This window comes from Cupressus sempervirens, chromosome 7, assembly GCF_028749045.1.
Source record: "Cupressus sempervirens isolate cs-2001-9-10 chromosome 7, ASM2874904v1, whole genome shotgun sequence".
Taxonomy (NCBI): Eukaryota; Viridiplantae; Streptophyta; class Pinopsida; order Cupressales; family Cupressaceae; genus Cupressus; species Cupressus sempervirens.
Genome location: NC_143124.1, coordinates 424,911,934 through 424,926,220, shown reverse-complemented (window position 1 = coordinate 424,926,220; position 14,287 = coordinate 424,911,934). Strand labels below are relative to the sequence as shown.

Below are 14,287 nucleotides of genomic sequence, written 5' to 3'. Positions count from 1 at the left end.
AAACAAGATAGTCAAACGTGATAAGTATTATATTGATCTGAAATTTCATTTCGTAGTACATTTAATACTAAGCATATTCCATGGATTAATTGTTAAAATCTGTGACTATAAAATCTAGTGTCATAACTAAGAAACATGTCTAGAAAAGGGTATACCAATGTAAATAAAAAATCATGTAATCACAATTGTTCTTTTAGCTGAAATATAATATTTAGTTAAATTTGAGAAAAAAATAAATATACCTCTTCCATTTTCATAATGGTGCATGTAAAAGTGAATAGTTATCATGGTTTATAGAGTTGACCTTGATTGTATCATATAATAGATAAAATTTATTAGAATCATGCATAGAACAATAAAAATTATGATCAATATTGAATTGAAGAGAACCAAAATAGTAATACTTGCTATTTAGCCAAATTCGACTAAAGAAAAGTTGATCTTATGTAAACCTATGAAAGGACACGACTTTAAACCTAAATTATAAGGTAGGTTCTAAGATTTAAAAACTTTGTCAAATAATGTTATGCTATCTATTTGTAAATAAGATACTCGTGTCCTAATTTCTTCTAGTAAATATTGTTTATCATAAAATATAATCACAATAGAGGTTTTCTCTTCCTCAAATACTCAAGTATATAAGTTTGTTGAAGCCTTAAGATTGATTATAAATTGTAACTTTCTTCTAAGATATAGAATTTCTATCATTATTATGTGTACTTTAAAAACAAAAATAATATTCCATCATATTGACCACAAAATTCTAGATATATTTTGTTGATAATAGCATAATATCTAACACCTAAAAGAACGGACCTCATACAAAACACTTTATTTTATAATAAACAAAAAGTTAATAGTGATTGAATTGTATTAGATTCAATAAACACCACAAAAATTCAAATGTGTTTTATAACAGACAAATAGTTTTATAGTGATTGAACTTGTGAGGGCAGCGTACTTGACGATGGCAGCATACGTGAAGGCAGGGTTGAGCAGGCCTTAAAAGAAAGACCAAAAGGCAGAATTAAAACTGCCTAAAAAAACCCTAAAAAGCAGAAATGAATTCGCCTCAAAAAAAACAAAGAAAACGCTCGCGCTCCCTGTCAAAGTAAATAATGTCGCAAGTCGTAGATTAGTGAGAATAAACGGTCGTCAAATTAGAAGATAAAACTCTTCCGATTGGCTTAGTCCTGCAAAATGTTATTGTCCCCCCACCAACGCTTGCAGTCATACACAGAACAAAAAGCCTGGAAGCATGTGAGAAACAGAAGTATCCCTGTGGCCAAAAGAGTAAGGAGCTGCCATGAACCAAATATATACTTGTTCGCGTATTTCTTCGCAGCGACACTCCATCTGTTGTTATAATGCTTGTTGATATCTGTTATAACTTGGTCTAAATACTTAACTCGCGTCAGTTTGACACATTTACCCAAGCTGTTCCACAGGCTTGCTACTTTCCCGTCATCTGCCAGATGATTGGAGATAATTCCGCTCTTCCTGAGCAGTCGAACATCTTCATCTGTGTCAATTATGCCGTTCATGAAATCACTGTAGCGAGTCAAGACCAAATCACCAGGTGCCGCCGAAGCTTCAAACGCCACCAGATTTCTGAGAACTACTTCGGTGTGGGAATCCAACCTCAATTTGGGAAGATAAAGTGTCGCAGTGGCCTGGTCGAAGCGAATTGTGGTGAGGTCTCCGTCAGTTGGACGAAATTCTACTCCCGCTGAGCATAACTCAGAGACGGAGGGAACAGCCAGTTCGTCCTGTGTAGGAGGAGTTTCCGCAGAGGAATACATTTTCTCCTCATCTTTTTCCTCACCCGTTTCATCTCTGCGCTTAATTGAAAGAGTTTCAAAAGCGGAAACAAGATTCGTCGACAACTGTGTCATGAACTGTGCAGGCCTTCCTTGAAACACACGGTCAGGGAGTGCCTTGACAAGTTGAACAGTCCCAATTTTGAAGGAGGAGAGAGCCTTCCACAAAGCTTTCAGAGGACGCGTTAAGCAGCTTGAATCGGGCAACGGGACATTCCCGTCCATGTTCTTCTTAGAAATGGTATGTCCCATGGCTGCTGCAGGGACAATAGAGTAGTAGAGCACATCCAATATGTGACCCCTCTCTTTTATACACAGCCTTGAACTCTCCCCCATTTTCATCATAAATGGCGACCATTCTTCACAGGCGAGAGTCACCAGATTGCAGAGCGTTTCTTGTGCCTTATCTTCGGAACCCAGGTGGATTTCCAGAAGCTTCTGCAAGAGGAACAAAGGAATCTGATTTTCTAGCATCATCAGATCTCTCATAATTGCATTGTGTGTCGTCCTTCTGCGAGAGGGATCTAGAACAGGGCCCAATCGCTTCACCTTGGATGGCATTTGAGAAGAAGCCATATTGGCCCGTGTCACATAGAACTGCAAGCACTCGAGCACGAACGCTGCGTCGAGAGCCATGAGCCATGCAAGGGCTTCCTCGCTGTTGTCCAGAAATTTGTGGTAGCAATTTCTGATTTGCCAGTCGCACTTCTTCACTTCTTCTACAACAGATTCAAACTTGCAGTCACGGGTCAGTATCTTCTGAAATCTTCGCGCAGCAGCAATTTTATATCTCTCCATCTCCAACAGCTGGGTTCTCCAATGGTGATATGGTCCAATGGAGACACACTGCGGAATGTATGCTTCTGGCTTCATTGTCAAAAGCTCCTTGGGCACACCAAAAACGGATACAAAAATCTCCTTCTCTTCTTCTTGCTCGACATGTCTTTGCAGGCCTTCCTTAATTTGAATAACCCAAAAGTCTTGGCCAATGATTACTTCATCTGCACCCATTGATTCCATGAAGTCAAGTTGGAAACGTAAAGTGGGATGACAGAGATCAGTAGGGGATAAAAATTGGGAGATCCAGAGCTCGAGTATAATGAGAAACAAGTGGGGGCATCGTCGTTATATAGCTTCATCGTGGCTCGGTTCTGGCAAAATTGGGATCATGAATTTCACAGAAATTTCTTTAGTTCCGGCGTCAATTTGAAAAACAGCTCTATTCACGCAGCTTCACATGATAAATGCTTTATCGAAAGGATTCCATTCAAAGAGCAGAGACTGCTTGTTATTCTCAGATAGTGCTTCCACGCGGAGAAAGGACCCTCCCGTAAGGCCCATCTGATCGGAGAATACGTTACGAGTTTTATTCTTCGGCTTAAGAAGTTAAATTTTTCGGTTTAAAGCGTCGCTATCTTAAAGCGCATATTTTCCTTGGGTGACACTATCTCCCTAAGTCTGTTGTCAATTGCTTATGTGAGATGGCCCATAAGAATACCCGCTGACGTTCATCACAATTTTGCCATGTTTACACTCACAGATTTGAAAGAATTTCATCGTTGTAAGGCACTTGAATTGATAATGTTTGTGGATGATTTTTTTAGCACATTCATTTTTAAAGATTTTAAGGATTCAGTCGATAATTATACATATATTACCTAATAATTTAGAGAACTTAGAAATTTCAATACATAGCAATTGCATTGCATATTATTTGAAATTATTAACCATAGAATTCATTAGCATAATCAAATATTTTAATTGATAAGTATGCATCAATAGTTTCTAATTACTTATTTAATTTATAAATGATATTCATAAAAGGTTGTGAATGTCAATTTTCTACTAAGAAATTATTTAAATTCTGATAACAATTCAAATATTTAAACATATCATTTAGGGAATTTTTTTTTTTCATTTTAAAAATGAATATAATACTTTAGAGATCTATATACATAATAATTATTTTAGAAACATAAGTCATACATTAGATTTGTCTATCATAGATTTTTAAAAATTTCTTATAAATATTAATATGTTATCTTTTTTAACCGAAACATCATAGACAAGTAAGAGCAATTTAGTGTTGATTTGTCCCCCAACATTTTCTATATTAGTATTAAATGAAATTGATGTTAAAATAAATGAAATTGAGGCTAATTTGTGTTTAATGGTGTCAATTGGGATTTGTGAGCTTGATTTCTATCACATTATAAATGGTTCATGAATATTTCATTGTCCCTTCAATTTATTCATAATAGATTTAGTGATATATTTTTTGTTCTTCATAGCTTGAATTCATGAATGTTGGGAATAGGCATGAAGTGGTGCACTAGATAAAACACACACACACACACACACACACACACACACACACACACACACATATATATATATATATATATATATATATATATATATATATATATATATATATATATATATATATATATATATATATATATATATATGCTCCTCTCATGTATTTCTTAGATTGCAAACAAAAGTACATAAAGATAATGGACACAAAATATGTATTAATAATGTATCCTCATTTACAAGTATGTATTTTTAATAGTATTTTATTTTTATGAAACTCAACAATTATTATCAAGCAATTTTGAGCTCGACTAATCATAATAAATGTTTATTCATTAGCATAAGATAAGGTAAATTGAATCCTCTCTTGATAAAATAATACAATAAAACTCAATGTATTTATTATAAGATATTGTCATCATCTATCCTAAAATAATATGTTAAAACAGGGTAATGTTCTTACTTGTAATCTACTTTAATGAAAAAGTTAAAAAAGGATCTCTACAAAATAGGGGCTATATAGTTGAAACATTCGAGAACATTGATAGTCATAAAAATAAATTATTAATGTAATTACTAAAATCTCTTATCATAATGTTATTTAATGTTAAAATGGTTTGTATCAATGCACCAACACCAATACAATTTTTTATGTACCTTTTCCATTTCTTAATTGTTTTGATTTGAGTTTAAGATCTAAATAGAAATATAAATATACATTAAATAATTTTTAAAATTTTAATGAGATCTTTACCATTTTAAATTTCATTCATTTGTGTTTGAAATCTGAATAGAAACATTAATATTAAGAGAATGAATATTTTTTTCTTATCCTATGCACAACAAGCAAGATTGGCAAGTTTCTATTTTAATCATCTTCCAATCTGAGGTAGAGTGTAGATTGTGAGTACAATGAGTTTATATGTATAGTTATCTATAATAGATTTGTACGTCATGCAACTCTACAACATTTAGATAACTTTTGCCAATTGTCATCAGTCTATAAATAGTGGTCCTTGGAAATATTCACCAATTTAAAATTAAAATTAAAAAAGCTATGCAACCTAGCTCTTATCAACTTGGGTATTTTTTAGTGCTGAATGTTTGTAATTTTGTGAATTTTAGAAATTTGTTGCTAGTAACTTGGTTAATATTCTAAGGTTTAATGCAACCTAAATTGCCACATTTTTATTAAATTTAGTTCTAAAATATTTAAAATCACTCAATAATTTATTTAAAAAAAAATTAAAGTCAAAGATTCACCACAATATTTGATACATGATAAGATTTGATTCACCTAAATATTATATATTGTCCAAGAAATTAGAATTAATTCACCAATAAGTATCACAATTTGTACCTACTTTAGGGTTATATTACCAATATTTAGTTTTCACTATTGATTTAAAATATAATGTGATTATCCTCATAATTTTCATGAGACAAAACATGTTCAATTTTGATTTTTAATATTCCATGATGATTAGTGAATTTCCTATTATTATTGAGATTCACCAATATTTTCTACTCAAAATTATGATTCCAAAATAATCACCAATGTAAATAATATTTAAAATAAAAATATTGAGAGATTCACTGATAAAAATAATTTGGTCTTTCAAAATAATGAAAGCTTCTCCACTAATTTATATCTTTTTCTAGAGGCAATTTCTTAAAGTTTACCCTATAGTCTTATCCTTGTTGATGGTGGAATCTCTTCTTGAACACCTAACCCCTCTGATCCAAATATCTATATGGATATCTAGCTGGTCATCTCTAATGAGGAACCTCCTACTATAGGTGATGCCTCAAGAGAATTACATTTGACTTCAAGGATTGATTTAGGGTTGCCAAATGATTTGGCATTTCTACACAATTCTTGTCCCAAGGAAAGCCTAGAGAAGGCTAGGGTTTCCAAGATTCAAAAGAAAAATTTAGAGTTGTGTTGGTGTGACAATATTCTCCTATGGCCCCATCTGGGGATCTTGCAACTGTAACTCATGGGGATGCATGTCTAGAGATTTGGTGCAAGGAGGGATGAACAACAAAGGCCAAAGGCATGCCCAACTATCCAACCACCTCAATGAACAAACAAAATAGAAGTAACATAGAAAGAAACACCAAGAAGAGAGAGAGCAAATACTTTTATATATTAATCAAATGTTTAGCATACATGTCCAATTGTAAGGCCTTCTCAGTTATGAGGAGATACAAAATACATTCCTAAGTTCTATTCTCAACTTCAAAATTGCAACATCTGCTCTGAATCTTAGTCCTCTAAGCTCTCCATAATACTAAACCAAATACCTCTACTTATACTTTCCAAAATGACATACAAAAGATTATACAACATTACATCAAAGAAAGGTCAACCTCAGAATGGTCAACATTCATCCCTAAATAAGATCCTATCAATAAATTCACAAACTAAATTAAATACAAGTGTCAGTTCTAACTGAGAATCAAACACAAAAAAACTCAGTCAAAGAATGACCCAAGTATCAGTAACAATAGGTCCACTTGGTGCATTAAGGAACACTCGGTCAATGTAATGCCTACTCATACTTGACTTTTCTATTGTAGTGCTAGATTCTTTTATTGGCCAATTTTCTAATTATGTTTTATGATTATTGGTGCTTGGTGTTGGAAATATTAAGAAATGCTATGTTATTGAGAGAGGAGGGGTGAATTAGTAACTCTTAAAACTTTTATCCCAATTAACAAATAATCCTTTATGTGAATTTTGATCTAACGATATGCATGAGAAATTGAAAACATAAAAGCATACATAACACTTTAACACAAGATTTGGTGACCCAAAAACCTTCCAAATATAAAGTAAAATTGAGGTGGAGATGATACCCACAATCTTTATTACTATAGTATAAAGTTGCCATGTGAAGGCTTACATTGATCACTTCTAATGATCTACCTTGTTAGGAGCAATAAGGACTGTTAGGTCCACCTTGTTAAAGGATTTACAAACATACAATGAATTATTCACTCTCTAAAGAGATTTACATAAGACTATTAGGTCTACCTTGTTAAAGGATTTAACTGGTCCACCTATTAGGATGAAGCAATAGCTGATCTTTGTTTGTTGAGTCAGATTCCTTTGTGTGTACAAATCACCTTACTATAATAGATACTATTTTCTTCTCCTTATACTATTCTAGATTTGTAATTTTCTCTTCTGCTCTTCTCTGATTACATTCAATTACATTACAATCACTTTGACAAAGTGCAGGAAGGGATAAGATTAGGGGCAAATGCACACCCAGCTAGCCAAACCACCCTGCAAGAGTTTAATATAATGGAAACCAACAAGAGAACAACAACCAAAGAAAGGAGAAGTGAAAAAAACACATTATTGATTTTTCAAATGACCAGCATACATGCCCAGTGATAAAACCTTCTGGGTTAAGGCCAGATACATATACAACAATCTTTCCAGCTTTTTGCATTTTGCTCCAATTCCTCCTAACTACCCTTAACTCTAAGCCTAAACATTCTATATATACTTGCCAAAATGGCTTACATATCATTCCAAAACATAGAAAGCCATAAGTCAGCTCACAACCAATATTAACTACCTATGCCAAAATTAAATACAAGCAAACTCAGCCCAAACTAGAACAAACACAGACAACTCAGCTAGTAAATGCTTCACAAAATACTGGCACTCGACATTCATATGAAATCAGCTCCCAAAGGAATCACTCGGGAATAATTTTGAATTTAGCATCCAAAGAAGTCACTCAACAACCAAAGGAACTTGACAACCAAAGGAATTGCTCGACACCCAAAGGATCACATGGCAACCAAAGTAACTTGACAAACAAAGAAATTACTCAGCACCCAAAGGATCACTTGGCAACCAAAGGCTCAACATCAATATAAGAACTCGGTAGCAACTAACAAAATGAACAAAAGTACAAGATTACAAAGCAACCCAGGATGGTCCTGCATCAGACAACTGAGGTTGGAAGAAATGATTCTCCTAAATCATGCAAGTGTCATAGCCTGAGTTGAATCCAACTCAGATTAAGAAATCCATGTAGCATCCTCAATTGGTCTGTTCTTCCACTTCACCAAATATTCATAATAATCTTTTCCCCTTGTGCTCTTACCAACTATTTGATTCAATGTATGTTCAACCTCTTCAATCTACTTCTTAGAATAATTATTAGGCATAGCAACTTCATCATCTAACTCATGATACTTATATAAATCAGAAACATTAAATACAGGTGATATATCCATGTCATTAGGTAACTTAACATCATAAGCATTACCACTATCAAATTTCTTCAAGATCTTACAAGGTCCAAACTTATTCATCTTCAACTTACTATATGTTCCAACTAGAAATCTTCCTTTCTTCAGATGAACCATCACCTCATCACCAACTTGAAAATCATGATGTCTCCTATACTGATCAACGTTCTCCTTATACTTATGATTACTTTGTTCTGACCTCAACTTCACTTCCTTATGCAAAGACTTCATAAATTTACCAAATGCTTCCCTTGCAACACTTCTCTTTTCTTCACTAATAAAATCCCTCAAATCTGATACTTCTATAGGCTGCATTCCAATGACAATATCAAAAGGTGTCTTTCCTATACTCCTATTCACAAAATCATTGTATGCAAATTTAGCTTGTGCCAATACTATCTCCCAATTACTTGACTTGCCTCCAACTATACATCTCAACATATTACCTAGGCTTCTATTTACAACTTATATTTGTCCATCTGTCTGTGGATGAAATGTAGACCTAAACTTCAATTTGGTACCCATTTACTTTGATAAAGTCTTTCAAAAATAACCAACAAATTTACTATCTCTGTCATAAATAATACTTCTTGGTAATCCATGCAATCTCACAATCTCTCTAAAGAAAAGTTCAGCAATGTGCTCAGCATCTGATGTCTTCTTACATGGCATGAAATGAACCATTTTAGAAAATCTATCCACTACAACAAATATAGAATCATACCCCTTCACTATTTTAGGTAATCCAAGGACAAAATCCATATTAAAGTCACTTCAAGGTTTCTTAGGAATAGTAATAGGTGTATATAAACTTTTATTTTGACTCACCCCATTTGCAACTTGAAAAACTCCACAACTCTTTACAAATTTCTAAACACCCTTATAGATTTGTGGCCAATAATACTTCTCTATCAGCAAACTCAATGTCTTATTAATTCCAAAATGTCCAGCCAAGCCACCACTATGCTTTTCCTTGATCAAATTCAACCTCATAGAACTTCTAGGAATACAAAATTGAATACCTTTGAACAACATACCTTCTTAAATGAAATACTCATCATACTTGTTTATGTGATCTGTTAGGTTTGGTACTGTGCACTCTCTCCATGCCTCAAAAAAATCAGAGTCAGTATCATAGAACTCTTTCATCTCATCAAAACCAAGAACTTCAACCTTCATTTCAATCAATAGAGAATGTCTTTAATTCAATGTGTCAACAACGCGGTTAGTAACTCCACCCTTATGTTTGATCACAAATGTGAAATTTTACAAGTACTCAACCCACTTCATATGTCTCTGATTCAATTTATGTTGACTCCCCAAATATTGTAAAGCTTTATGCTTAGTATACATCACAAACTCCTTAGGAATAAAATAATGTCTCCACTTCTTCAATGCTTGGACAATAGCATAAAATTCTTGATCATACATAGAATACTTCCTTTTAGCATCATTCAACTTTTCACTAAAGAAAGCAACAGGTTTACCTTCTTGACTTAATACAACTCCTATTGCATTTCCACTTGCATCACATTCAACTTGAAATACCTTGTCGAAATCAAGTAAAACCAATATAGGTAATTCAACAACCTTTTGTTTCAAAGTCTCAAAACTTTTACCCACTCCACATGTCCACTTGAATTTCTTTTTATCTCCCCTCATTGTCTCAATCATAGCATTAAAAACTAAATTGAAATTCCTTATGAAATTTATGTAAAAACTAGCCAAACCATTAAATGATCTTACCTCACCCACATTCTTAGGTGTAAGCCATTCCAAAATTTCTTTTACCTTCTAAGGATCCATCTGCAAACCATTAGCTGAAATCACAAATCCTAAATATACAATCTCTTCTTGCATAAAAGAACACTTTTTCAGATTAATTAGTAACTTTTCTTGTTTTAAACTCTACAATACTTGTCCAATATGCTCAAGACGTTCTTCCTTGGTCTTATTGAATATCAAAATGTCATCTAAATAAAAAATCACAAACTTATCCAAGAATCTTTTAGAACTTCATTCATCAACCTCATGAAAGTACTAGGTGCATTAGTCAAACCAAAAGGTGTAACCAACCTTTCATACAAACCATCTTTTGTCTTGAAAGTAGTCTTCCATTCATCACCTTCCCTAATGCTAATCTGATGATAGCCACTCTTCAAATCAATCTTGGTAAAATATTTTGCTCCACTCAAACAATCCATTATGTCATCCATCCATGGCATAGGAAACCTATATTTCACTATGATCTTGTTACTGGCTCTGGAATCCGTACACATTCTCCATTCTCCATTCTTCTTAGATGCTAATACTATAGGTAAAACACATGGACTCAAAATTTCTTTGATCAAACCTTTCTGCAAAAATTCATGCACTTGTCTCTTAAGTTCCTCATTCTTTGTAGGTGTCAATCTATATGGTGCATTATTTGGAAAACTAGCTCCACGAATCAGATCCATACAATGACATATACTTCTTACTGGTGGTAAACCATCAAGAATATCCTAAGAAACAATTTCTTTGTACTCATTCAGCAATTCTACAATTTCTTCTTGCACTCAGTCAATACTACCAGCTATCACTTGGTCACTACTAACTAGCACTCAATTAACACTATCTTTTGACACTCAATTACTATTGTCACAACTCGGTCTTCTTGGAATTGTAGCAAAGAAAATTTAATTCTTCTTTACTTCTTTTTCAAATTGTTTTCCATTAACCATGCAAACTTTTATCACAGTACAACTAAGCTCATCTGGACTTTCAATCAAAGGCAGTAATGTTTGTTTCTTCCCATTTACCCAAAGAGTATATTGATTCAATCTTCTATCATGTACAACATATCTATCATATTTCGAAGGTCTACCCAACAAAATATAAAAATAATCCATGGGCATAATATCACACAAAACTTCATCAAAGTAATGTCCAATTTTCAACTTCACAAGGCATTGCTCACTTACCAATATCTTATGCTCATCTTTGATCCATGAAACATGATAGGGTTTGGGATGCTTCAGCCTCTACAACTAAAACTTTGTAACCAACTCTTTTGATGCCAAAATTATTGAACTTCCACTACCAATGATCACCTTGCAACATTTTCTAGCGATCTTACACATGGTTTTGAAAAGACTTCTTCTAAGAATAGGTTCCTCATCACTTCCCTTATTACATAAGGTTCTCACCATCAAATTTTCTCTAGCCTCAAATCCACTTGGTGAACCCTCATCATCTCCTTGAACCATGTCATTTTTGTTACCTTGCCCACTTTCAGATGATCTACATTCAAAGGATCTATCCCCTTCTTTACCACATCTAAAATAATTACCACAGAAACCATCTCTAGGATAAGAATTACCTCTTCCTTGGTAATATCCAGTACCTTCTTGGTATGAACTACCACCTTTCCACTCAGTATTGTCCTTTTCATCATTCTTCCATTCAGATTTTCCCTTATCTTGTACAAAATTGTTAGATCTACCACCTTCTCCATAAGATCTACCTCTGCCTCTCTGGAATCTACCACCTCTACATCTTTGTCTTTGTTTATGCTTCTTGGTCAAGATCTCCTCAACTTTCAAGGCATATTGATATGCTTCTTCCACACTTTCCAACTTCACAAAGCTTATTTCATCTTGGATTTCAGACCTCAATCCATTCAAATGCCTTGTAATATTCTGAACATCATCATCCACATGTCTAAATTTGATGTCCAACCTATAGAATTCCTCGGTATACTCTTTCACAGTCATGTCCTTTTGTCTCAAATTTTGCATATTTCATAGCAAGCTAACTTGGTAATTAGCATGAAGGACTTTTTTTTAACCTTGTTCACCATCTTTACCCAAGTTTTGATCTTCTCTTTCCCTCTCCTTTTTTATCAGTTTGCAAATTTTCCCACCATAATGAGGCATGTTCTTGCAATCTAGTAACTGCAATCTTCACCTTCTTATTATCAGGAGTGTTTCCATACTCAACAAACTTCTCCATATTAGAAATCTAATCCAACACAACATTGGTATCCAATTTTCCATCATAATGCACAACTTCTACAATAGGCTTTGAATTTTCCCTAGACAACACTCTCAGCAATCTTTCCTCATCTTGTTCTTCTTCTGGTTCTGGATTAGGTTTTGGTGCTATTGCTTCATCGTCACTCACATCCTTAAGATGCGTTCCTCTTGTCTGAGCTATCCCTACAACATCTAATTTGGCTATAATTTGTCTCAATTGATCCAATATAACATTATAATCATTTCCTCTACCACGAACCATCTTTACAAATCAAGTTCCTGCAAGATCGTAACCCTCTACAAGTTATAGGTTAAATGTGTAGATCTGCCACCCTACAACCAAATTTGAAATAGGGTTCCACATGATCCAATTACCACAAGGAAAAACCACAAGCTTTGATACCACCTAACATAGGGCAGAAGAGAGGATAAGACCAGGGCCAAAGGCACACCTAGCATCCCAAACCACCCTACAAAATTTTAACACAACAGAAACCAACAAGAGAAAAACAACCATAGAGAGGAGAAGTGAAAAAAATACTTTATTGATTCTTCAAAAGACCAACATACATGCCCAACTATAAGGCCTTCTAGGTTATGGCCAGATATATACAACAATCCTTCCATATTTTCACATTCTGCTCTAGTTCCTCCTAACTACCCTTAACTTTAAGCCTAAAAAATTCTATATATACTTGCCAAAATTGCTTATAGATCATTCTAGAACATAGAAAGCCACAAGTCGGTTCACAACCAATATTAACTACCTATACCAAAATTAAATACAAGAAAAGTTAGCCCAAACTAGAACTAGAAACAAACAACTAGGCTAGCGAATGCTTCACAAAATACTAGCAATTAGCATCCATATGAACTCGGCACCCAAGGGAATCACTTGATAGTAACTCTGAACTGGGCATCCAAAGAAGTCACTCGGCAACCAAATGAATCACTCAACACTGAAAGGATCACTCAGCAACCAAAGAAATCTCTCAGCACCCAAAGGATCACTTGGCAACTAGAGGCTCGACATCAATATAAGAACTCGATAGCAATTGATTGAATGAACAAAAGTACAGGATTACAAAGCAACCCAAGATGCTCCTCCATCACACTTCTCATGTATTTTGGATGTGATACAATACATTAAATATATATTAATCCAATTATATAATTACAAAGTCCACCACAATACCAGTTTACACAAATATTACAAAGTTGGCCAAAGTGTAGAAACTCAGGTCCAAAAGATTGACTTCGTGAGGTTCTGATACTCAGCATCCACTATCAATGCTTGACATTGTCAAGCACTCAGTAGACATAGAATCTTAGTCCATATTGATCACTTCGAAGTAGTCTTGATAATAAATTTGGCACCTACTGATTACTAGATAAAACTTGTAAGAGTAAGCCATAAACTTTGTTTATTTAGCATAGATGTAGGGCCATAGACATTAATCAAATGGAATGAAAGTTCATAGCATTGAATGGATAACATTTTCCAATTAGTTCCTTGATGAAGATGTTGAGCCTTGATAGTCTTAGGATTCCATAATATAGCAAGGCTCGTAGAAGCACCTAAGTTAAGAACATGTGAGGAATTCCATGTTGACCAACATCCAACAAATTTCTGAAAGTTATTTGTTGATAGCTTAGTTTCCTGAGGGAAGACTAGATCACATTGGATATAATTAAGACACTTGATCCTATTACATTTTTTAGGGGCATTAATGCCCCTGACATTCCATAAGAGGATCTTCATAACTGACAAGGAGCACACTTGGCACTCCTTGGTGATTGTTTAGAGGTAGGAAAATTATTGTCCAAAGTTGACTGGACCCCTACATCAACTTC

The 14,287-nt window shown here is 34.1% G+C and overlaps 1 pseudogene; it reads right to left on the bottom strand.

Moving 5' to 3' along the window:
• Positions 1–869: 869 nt before the first annotated feature.
• LOC149547352 (putative UPF0481 protein At3g02645 pseudogene) lies at positions 870–3,037 on the bottom strand (annotated as a pseudogene).
• Positions 3,038–14,287: the final 11,250 nt, after the last annotated feature.